This window comes from Sinocyclocheilus rhinocerous, unplaced genomic scaffold (genome assembly GCF_001515625.1).
Source record: "Sinocyclocheilus rhinocerous isolate Xijiao unplaced genomic scaffold, SAMN03320098_v1.1 scaffold755, whole genome shotgun sequence".
Lineage (NCBI taxonomy): Eukaryota > Metazoa > Chordata > Actinopteri > Cypriniformes > Cyprinidae > Sinocyclocheilus > Sinocyclocheilus rhinocerous.
In genome coordinates, this window is record NW_015659385.1 from 87577 (window position 1) to 97730 (window position 10154).

Below are 10154 nucleotides of genomic sequence, written 5' to 3' on the forward strand. Positions count from 1 at the left end.
AATTATAGGATGGAGGCTCCTAAAGCAGTTAACATATAGCCTAATGCAATTTAAGCCCAGTTACAACATGTAATGATGTGTTGTATACAGTAGTAAAAATGGCACATGTTGTGTCACTGGCCTAATTTAAATAAAAACTAAAGTTAGTTTGATTTGTCTGGTCTGCAATTATTCGTTTTACCATGTGAATGAAATTTCACATTTTCTTATTGCTTTCAGAGTCACATTCCTCCAAGACTATTTTTAAACTTCTGAGTCACTGATACAGGTCCACAGCTGAAAGGAATTACTTTAATCCTATGAAAAGAATGTAAAAATAAACTTTCCAGACAAGACAATTGCCTTGTAAGGAAATGGCAACAGAGTTAGAGGGGAAAGAGGGGCCAGGGGGGAAAAAACACCATATTCTTCTATACAAAAGCCTTTTAGTTTATACAGTAATAATGTTGACAGAGTTGTCTTGGGCACTGTAAATTTTAACAGTGCTGTACAATGATAACAGAAAGATGAAAATTATCATTTAAGTAAACTTTGTTTGCTAAATGTGATTGAAAGTGCCATTTATATGGAAACTAAATACAACATTATCAAAATTAATGTTAATGCCACGATTTCAATATTCATACTGATTTATTGGTACGTCTGTTGTTCATGCACAGATCATTTATGCTTTAGATGCTTTCAATAATGCGTGTCTCAATATCTATCGATACATAATGTACGTGTGGTAGAACCACACTTTACAAAAAATACATATGAGGTCACGTTGTTTTTGTGGTCTGGCTTCTAGAACAGGCACAGCTCATTACAAAGTGCTATAGACTAATTGCCCGTATCTTAATACCTCTCTCTCTCTCTCTTATTAATGCATGAATTATTAAACAAAATCTCTTTCTTAGCTGGATTCTTTTGAGATGCTTAAGATTTAAAGGCAATAGATTTGCACTCTATTTCCACACCTGTCTTGCATAACCACTGTGTGTATAAACTAAAAAACCCCAACATATTATCTACACTAAAAGATTATATATTTACCCTCAATAATTCCGTCCATCAAGGCTTATTAAGATTCAGGTGAAAATTAGGATTCATTATCACATGGACAGGCTGGACGAGCAAGCTAAGGCAATCTTCACTCCTTTCTGGTGATGACAGACAGTCTGGAGGTACACCTGGCCCAGAACGGCATGCTGGGTCCTTAATTATGGGCCTCGGCCTGAGGTACATTAGATGACCCACCTAGTGCTGCCATAAATCTGTTACAAATACAGGCGGCCTCTGAATCCCGAAATAATGACACCCCTCCTACCACACTTTATTGTCATGATCTCCAGCTATTAATGACCAACAGGGATGAGGAAGCTGAGAAAGAACTGGAACTTTCAACATCATTGGAAATTTTCATTATATAAATAAATATGTTTTGAGATTTCCATGAAATTAAAGTGTAGGTTTTTGGATTCACTTGTGCCTTTTGTTTTCACCATAGGAGGGCAGCATAGGATTTAGAACAACTCATAGCCAATGGTACATTAGTTTTTCCTTTAATTGTATCATTATGAATGTTGTAATTATTGGAATATAATCTTAGCATATTTACTTAGAGGTCCACACAATGTTTTTCAGTATGGTATCCTGCAGCACTGAGGAAGACAGGAGGGTAACGTCAGTGTAATCTTAAACAGGCCACTTTACACATCTCTTTTAAAGGTTTGACTGACATTTGTTTTACAAACCCTACTTCTCATTTGTAACTTAAGGAAGCCTTGTAAACAACAACCTTGGAGTAAAGGATTCACCAGAATGACGCCGTGATTACGTCAACATGAGAAAATATTTCCATGGCAACCAATATTCTTGTCACCTCCACCCTGGCAACAGTATGTCTGTCATAAGCTGTGGCGACTGGCCAATAGAGGGCGCTACATTCTAATGATAAATTATATAAATTGATATTTTATTTGATATGATTTTATTACCGGTGCAAAATATATGCTTTTCCTATATGTTGCCTCTGCCTGTACACGTCTCAAGTCAACCCGGTATCACGCCAAAGCGTGTAGCAGACACGCTGGTCCACTAAATGCCTAGAAAGAATAAAGGACCTGTATGACATTGTTATTCAAGGTAAGAATATTATGTTGTATATATATTTTTTGTTTTAAAAAGTCATGTATTTGATGCCTTGTGTCCCAGTCACAGGTAAGGCTGTGGTTGCCTACTCTCAACTAATGGAGAATTCAGATTATCATTGATGCTTTTGGCTTACAACTGAAACTAATTGGAAGAGGTTAAAAGCTGCCTAGCTAGCTATTTAGCTACTTACTCTTAAGTATCAATAAAATAACATTGAAATAATTGCATTTGCTTGTTTTTTATTTTATTTTAATGTTAAATAGAATAGAATGCACACACCAGACAATCCAGTCCAGATGCAGGGCCACACCCTTGGCTTTATACTGAACCAAGCTTGAACTTTTTTTACAAATGCATGCAGATATGCTGCCTTATTTCATCCACACATTTGAAATGAAGTGAAGGCAACACCCTAAAACAGCACTTGGCCCCAAACCTAGTGCTCCATGCACGTTATAGATGATGCAGATCAGGGCTGTACACTTATTTTTTAGGTGATAACACTGGTCCTAGCAGGTTAAAGGGACAGTCACACTGCACTTTTCGTTTGATTGACTTCCATTCATATGTATGTGAATACGTCAGACTGGAAATGCAAGCTCCTGCATGTTCAAGCTTGGTGAACTCTGACCTGCGAAACTCCTATCACATGAAAACGTGGATCAACAGCAGATCAATACATGATCACAGTATAACCTCGTAGCTGAATTAAAAGTACATACATTTAAAACTGCAGTGCTGCAGGAAAGTGGAGTAGATTTGATGTTTTTACATTTTAGATGTATTGTTATTTATGTGTTAAATTTAAGTTTTTTTAAAAAGATGCTGCAGAGCGAGATATTGTGGCCATTGCATGTTCAAAATAGTGTGATCACGGCTTTACTTTTTTTCGCTAGCCTGTATTTTATAATTTGTTTGTTTATAACATAAACTATGACATTGAATTGAGAGACAAGGTAATTACCCATGCCATAATTTTCATTGTACAAATCCAGTAGAAAACGTGGAATAACTGGCCAACCACCCGATTGCAGACTGTCTTAAACATCCATCACATGTCTTAGGACCATTCCCCTGATAAATCAGTACTGCTTGGTAGAAGTAGTTTGGTAAAACAATCAGTGCTTGTTAGGTCTATACACATCTCTTATTGCTATTACAACTGCAACTTGCTATATTTTTTGTTGATTGTTTTCTTGATTAATCAATTAGATTTTTTGTCTATAAAATGTCATAAAATTTTGAAAATGGGCTGATCAGTGTTTTCTAAATAATTATGTACTTCTACAATGTAGGCTGGACTGCACAAGGTGCTGCCGAACAATTCAGTGAACCCTCATCAGCCCAGGTTGAACCCCCCACTTGTCCACCAGATCCACAGGTAGCAGTGGCCAAACGTCATCCCTCAGCAGCTACTTCCACACATTTGAAATGAAGTGAAGGCAACACCCTAAAACAGCACTTGGCCCCAAACCTAGTGCTCCATGCACGTTATAGATGATGCAGATCAGGGCTGTACACTTATTTTTTAGGTGATAACACTGGTCCTAGCAGGTTAAAGGGACAGTCACACTGCACTTTTCGTTTGATTGACTTCCATTCATATGTATGTGAATACGTCAGACTGGAAATGCAAGCTCCTGCATGTTCAAGCTTGGTGAACTCTGACCTGCGAAACTCCTATCACATGAAAACGTGGATCAACAGCAGATCAATACATGATCACAGTATAACCTCGTAGCTGAATTAAAAGTACATACATTTAAAACTGCAGTGCTGCAGGAAAGTGGAGTAGATTTGATGTTTTTACATTTTAGATGTATTGTTATTTATGTGTTAAATTTAAGTTTTTTTTAAAAGATGCTGCAGAGCGAGATATTGTGGCCATTGCATGTTCAAAATAGTGTGATCACGGCTTTACTTTTTTTCGCTAGCCTGTATTTTATAATTTGTTTGTTTATAACATAAACTATGACATTGAATTGAGAGACAAGGTAATTACCCATGCCATAATTTTCATTGTACAAATCCAGTAGAAAACGTGGCATAACTGGCCAACCACCCGACAAGCAGACTGTCTTAAACATCCATCACATGTCTTAGGACCATCCCCCTGATAAATCAGTACTGCTTGGTAGAAGTAGTTTGGTAAAACAATCAGTGCTTGTTAGGTCTATACACATCTCTTATTGCTATTACAACTGCAACTTGCTATATTTTTTGTTGATTGTTTTCTTGATTAATCAATTAGATTTTTTGTCTATAAAATGTCATAAAATTTTGAAAATGGGCTGATCAGTGTTTTCTAAATAATTATGTACTTCTACAATGTAGGCTGGACTGCACAAGGTGCTGCCGAACAATTCAGTGAACCCTCATCAGCCCAGGTTGAACCCCCCACTTGTCCACCAGATCCACAGGTAGCAGTGGCCAAACGTCATCCCTCAGCAGCTACTACTGGACCACCAATGGTCACGCCTCATCCACAGGTAGCAGTGGCCAAACGTCATCCCTCAGCAGCTACTACTGGACCACCAATGGTCACGCCTCATCCACAGGTAGCAGTGGCCAAACGTCATCCCTCAGCAGCTACTACTGGACCACCAATGGTCACGCCACATCCACAGGTAGCAGTGGCCAAACGTCATCCCTCAGCAGCTACTACTGGACCACCAGCAGCCCTTATTGGTAAAGGTAAACAGAAAAGGAGCTATATGAATATTATTGAAAATAAGTTGTAAACCGCACAAAACCATACTATTACTTTGTGTAATGTGATACTGTAAACAAATTCAGAGTATGGACATCCCTGCATTCATCAAATATATATATATATATATATATATTACATATTTTAATTTTTTCTCTGCTATTAACAGATGAAAGTGTGGAAAAAGGAGGCTGTCCAGTTCCCACTACAGTGCGGCTACATAAAAGGAAAGGTGTGTTGATGTACTGTGTGTAAATCCATACATTGTAATTGACATTAATTGTTGTGAGTCTTCATGAAGGCGAGGAGGCAAAGCGTGACACTTACACGCATACTCGAGTGGACCAGCGTGTCTGCTACACGCTTTGGCGTGATAGAGAGATCGCCCATAGGATGTGGGTCTATGTAGCAGTTTAGCCAAATGCTGATCCAACATATAAACACATTATATGAAACACAAGATATGAAATAAAAAATTTGCCAATCAGCATCCTCAAACTACAAAAGGGTGATTATTTTATCGCCCCAACTAGCCGTTGCTAGGCTGCGGTCCACTTTGTTTTTTAATGCCATTTTCTCGATAACTTCCCTCCGTCTTATTGACTCAAATGTATGTCATTGATTTTGTTGCAAGAGTGCCCACTACTGGCAAGTTGTGTTCACTGCAGCGTAAAATGACATCCAGCACCCCCTCTCTGAAGGTAATGGGTGGAGTTATGCTTAGCCATACAGTTACAGTATATTCACACGGGGCGCCAGCGTCGATGCTTGACGGAGGGTGTGTCTGAAGTTTGGTGCTGTCACGGCCATTATAGTGACAACAGCCAATCACATTACTTTTCTGGTGTTGCATGAACGCGATTGGCTAGTGTCTGTACTAGGGTATTTGCATAAGGCGATCTGATTGGCTGACGCCTGCGCCGGTGCTTGAAAAGTTTAAAGGTTTTCAACTTCTGGCGTGAGCAACACCAGTGGCGCGATGCAACGGATCTACAATTAAGTTTGTCAAGGCATGACGTCCCCGATTCAAAGAAAATAGGAAGCGTTAACGCTGACGCCCAGTGTGAATGCACCTTTATGGTTAGGGTGTAGTTGGGCCGTCCAGCTCCACCCATTTGGAATGTCTTAAGCCATTTATCACTAGTAATCCTATCATTATGGAGTTGATTTATTATTTGCATTGTTCTCTTGCAAATTTGTTGGATGCATCATTTAGGGTGCTGAGTGTCCACACATTCAACATTTTTCACTTGTATTTTGCTGTGTTTAGTAATTCCGAAAAAGTAGTGCTTACTGCAGAGCCAAATGGCATTCACAACCCCCTGGAATATAATGGGTGGAGCTTGACTTTGTTCAACTCCACAAGGGAAATTTATATGGACAGACCCTCGACCCCTCGATTTTGACAGAGGGAGCGAGTCTGCTTCATATGCACACTTCAGGCCACTCCACAGACCACAATGCAACACGATTATGATGTCATCACAGATCGCGTTCAATTTATCCCCGCCCCAAACAACTATAAAATGTAAATTATTTTTTTAACATTTGTAACAGCCCAGGCATACCTATTTACATATAGAATACTGCACCAAACAAATTCGTAAGGGGAGAAATGCAAACAATAAACCAACTCCATAGTTGATTCTAAGTGATCAAGGGCTTAAGACGTTACAGTTCAGCCTATTCCAAGGGTTCTGCCGTAGTGGGCACTCATGCAATGTAATCAATGACGTACATCCGAGTAAATGAGATGGAGGGAAGTTTGCCAGTGAAGGGCATACAAAAATTAACTGGAACGCAGCACTGGTCTAGTACAAGGCTTCTCAACTCTGGCCCTCGAGGTCCACTTTCCTGCAGAGTTTACCTCCAACCTTGATCAAACTCACCTGACAGTTACTTTCTAGTAATACTGAAGAGCTTGATTAACTTGTTCAGGAGTGTTTGATTAGGGCTGGAGCTAAACTACTCAGAAAAGTGGACCTTGAGGGCCAGAGTTGAGGACCCCTGGTCTTGTTCCACCCCTTACGTCCAGCGAGGGGGAACTGGACTTTAAGCTCCACCCAATTGTTCTGCAGTGAGCAGCCTCTCTTTCTGAATATGCGGTTAGGTCAAGGCGGCTCGTGCAGTGGTCTTTTGGCATCTCCATGTTGCTCTGTTTGGTATCACACCTTGTAGTTATTTATATAAAAAAGCTCAAAACAAATGTAACATTTATGTTTTCCTCAAAGTTTTTGCTGTTGCAATGTATACATGGTGTATTATGAAAATTGTAAAAAAAAATATATATATATTTTTAATTTACCTTGAAAAACATAAATAAATCTCAGAAAACACATTTTTGTGAGAATCGTCCTGAAGCTTAATTCAGAGCTTGGTAAAACATTTATCTTTATTTCAAATATGTTTCAAGCCTCTCTAATATTAATATTTTTTCCTCAGTTATTTTTTATTTATGTTTAGCATTAAATCATACTGGGATTTTTTCTGAAATTGTTGGATTGTTGGATGTGACATGGCCCTACCTAGAAAATTTTCCACCAGCCACCACTGGTCACAAAATTTCACCCCAAACCCCACAACCACCTATCATCTTGGAAAAAAAAAAAAGTTTTCCCATTATATTTAAGTTAAAATACATGAATACCCACAGGGGAAATTATGGTAGGACAGTTTTAGGTTCTAACCGTAATTACACACCGTTGTTCCTTTGTGAGAAAAACAGTAATGATTAAACACTATTCCGAAAACAGTTTTTTTAACCCCACTGACAGGTTAATACCGTAGTTAAATGTGATCACAGTCACGGATCATTTCTGCAGGTTACAGAGTTACGTATTAGAACTTTTTCAGAGGGTGGACTTAACATTCTTCATTGGTACTCTTAATAGTAATTTTAAAATCAACTGGATAAAACATTGCTTAGCTCAGAAGAATTCTAAATGGTCTTATATGCCCAATCAGAGTGTGGTGGGTTAACTTTTTTAGGAATTATTAGAAGCATGGGAAATAGTTTTTAAACGTATTATACTTATCAGCAATTTCTTTCTTTCTCAGGGATTGAGTCTATTTATTTATTTATTTATTGAGAGAGAAATTACAATTTAGTTGTCAAAAGCATCTCCACAAATTGCTTCATTTTGTGAAAACCTATCTCAGTTAGGCTACAACTCATTTGCCTGGCAGATTCCAAAACTTGACGGTCCGAATGCAATGATACGATGTTCTACCTGCCTGTCAACTATAGGCTATTTGCAGTTTGGGGCGTGGCTGGCTACTAACTGTAGCAAACTGACTGGCTGAGCCAGAGGGTGTTTAGTCGTGGGAAACAGAAATTCAGAAGTGAAATGCAGAATCGGAAGACTTCCCAAAATACACAGAGACAGGCAATGGGGTAAAACAAGGGTAAACATGGGCAGTGGTTTTAGAGGATGGAGGAGTCTGATGAAATGTTTGGGATTCAATAGATAGACAAACTTGGGGAGTTTCTTCTCGACAGGTAAGCTAATTTTCAAATATATTATATAAATATAAAAATATTCCTAATATGTTGGACATTTTAAGTAGTCTACTTTTACTTGTTGCGTCATGCCTTTAATTTTATAAACCTGAAAGAAAAGTGTTTGTGAAAAAACAGCCGAAAGGGCCGTTGCACCTGCTTTCTAGCACAGTCTTATTTTTGCCATAGAAAGATATCGTAAAAATATAAGAGTTGTCAAAAATCGCCCTCTACCACTTAATGAAGTAGAACAGTTCCCAGTGGGGATCTTTCCAAAGGGAAAGTGTTTAGGGGAGATACTACGGCAAGTGTATCTATATACAATAAAGTGAAGTGGAACGTCCTAGTCAGGGTTGCCAGGTTTTCTCAACAGAACCCGCCCTATTGCTACTCAGAACTAGTCCAATCGCGTCTCGTGGGGGTCCCCTGGTAAAAATCGCGTCCCGGGGGTAAAATACACGTTTTTTTTGGGCGGGGTTCCCCTGGTACAATTCGCATTCCAGGGACTAAATATCACGTTATTTGGGATCGCTTCATCCCGCGGACATGAAAAACAACCGCGGCAACAGTGTTAAAATAGCCCAATTCCTCTGGAAAACCGCGGACTTGGCAACACTGATTATATTTATTTAGGCTATTATATATTTAGTTATTATACCCGCGTCCTGTAAATAAGTCACACCTACGCAATTTTTTATAGGCTATTAAATTGCTGTGAATTTAAATAAAATGAACCTAACCCGACTGTTTTTCAGAGAATTTAAACACCAAACCATTGAAATCACACGATTACTTCCATTTAATGCTATGTTGAACAACCAATAAGCCTTTAAATAATGTTTTTTCATTGTTTCCGTCCAATATGTTATCCAGAAGCGGTTGGAGGACGTGTTTTAGTGCCCATTTAGGGAGTTTTGAGACGCTCGCAGCATTGTGCTTCACAGCGTTTCGACTCAGCTCAGCTTGGCTCCTGCACACACACGATGCCTATGATGCTGCACGCGCACATGATGCCTAAAAAAACAACAATGCTGTCTAGGTAGGCAGGTCCCGCTAGGTTTTGAGAAACAGCCGGAGTCACGACACACTGGCGGGGAGATGAGGACACAATGAATTCATCTTTGGGTAGGTTCTCACCTTTATTATAGTTACTTGGATTTATAATGGATAAAGATTGTTGCTGTTCGATTTAGACTGCAAATAGCGATTTATTTGGTTACACTTAATGATCAAAATATTACGAACATTGCCATAAATTCATATGAAGTCACATTGTTGTTAAGTATTTTTTATGTATCATTGTGGCATTGATTATTGATCATGTTTTAATATGGGACCTTTGTATAAATTTATAGAATAGAATGTAAGATATTATGGAGATTGAAAATGTGCTTCTTTCTGCATGTTTTCTGCATGCATTTATGAGATTCATATCAGAATCTAAAATAACAATAAGCCTTATGTACCAATGGACAATACAACAGCAGCTTTGTTCTTTATGCTGTCCACTCATGTAGACAGATGTGTTAGCATTTTCATAAATGTTTATTGTAAGTTCTTATGTATTTGTAATTGCCTGCAGTGTGTATGAAAGCGTACTTAAAATCGTTTTTTAAAGGTTTGCAGATGTGGTGCTTTTCCTAGGACTGTCTCAGGAATGAGGTGTTTACAGTGCTGGGCAAAGGGGGATCCTGGGAGGTTGCTATTTTTAGCTCTTATTTCATCATTCCTCTGCACAGTGCAGTAAGCTGCTCTCTGCATCTCAATGATTGAGGATGGGCACATCAGCCTCCTTATCTTTAAAATGTC

The 10154-nt window shown here is 38.7% G+C and overlaps 1 long non-coding RNA gene across 1 annotated transcript; it reads left to right on the forward strand.

Annotated features, from left to right (window-relative positions):
* The first annotated feature begins 2077 nt into the window (after positions 1-2077).
* On the forward strand, positions 2078-5078 carry LOC107723671 (uncharacterized). Its single transcript, XR_001637945.1, has 4 exons — positions 2078-2127; positions 3432-3517; positions 4626-4830; positions 5016-5078. It is a non-coding gene; the product is annotated as an uncharacterized LOC107723671 (long non-coding RNA).
* Positions 5079-10154: the final 5076 nt, after the last annotated feature.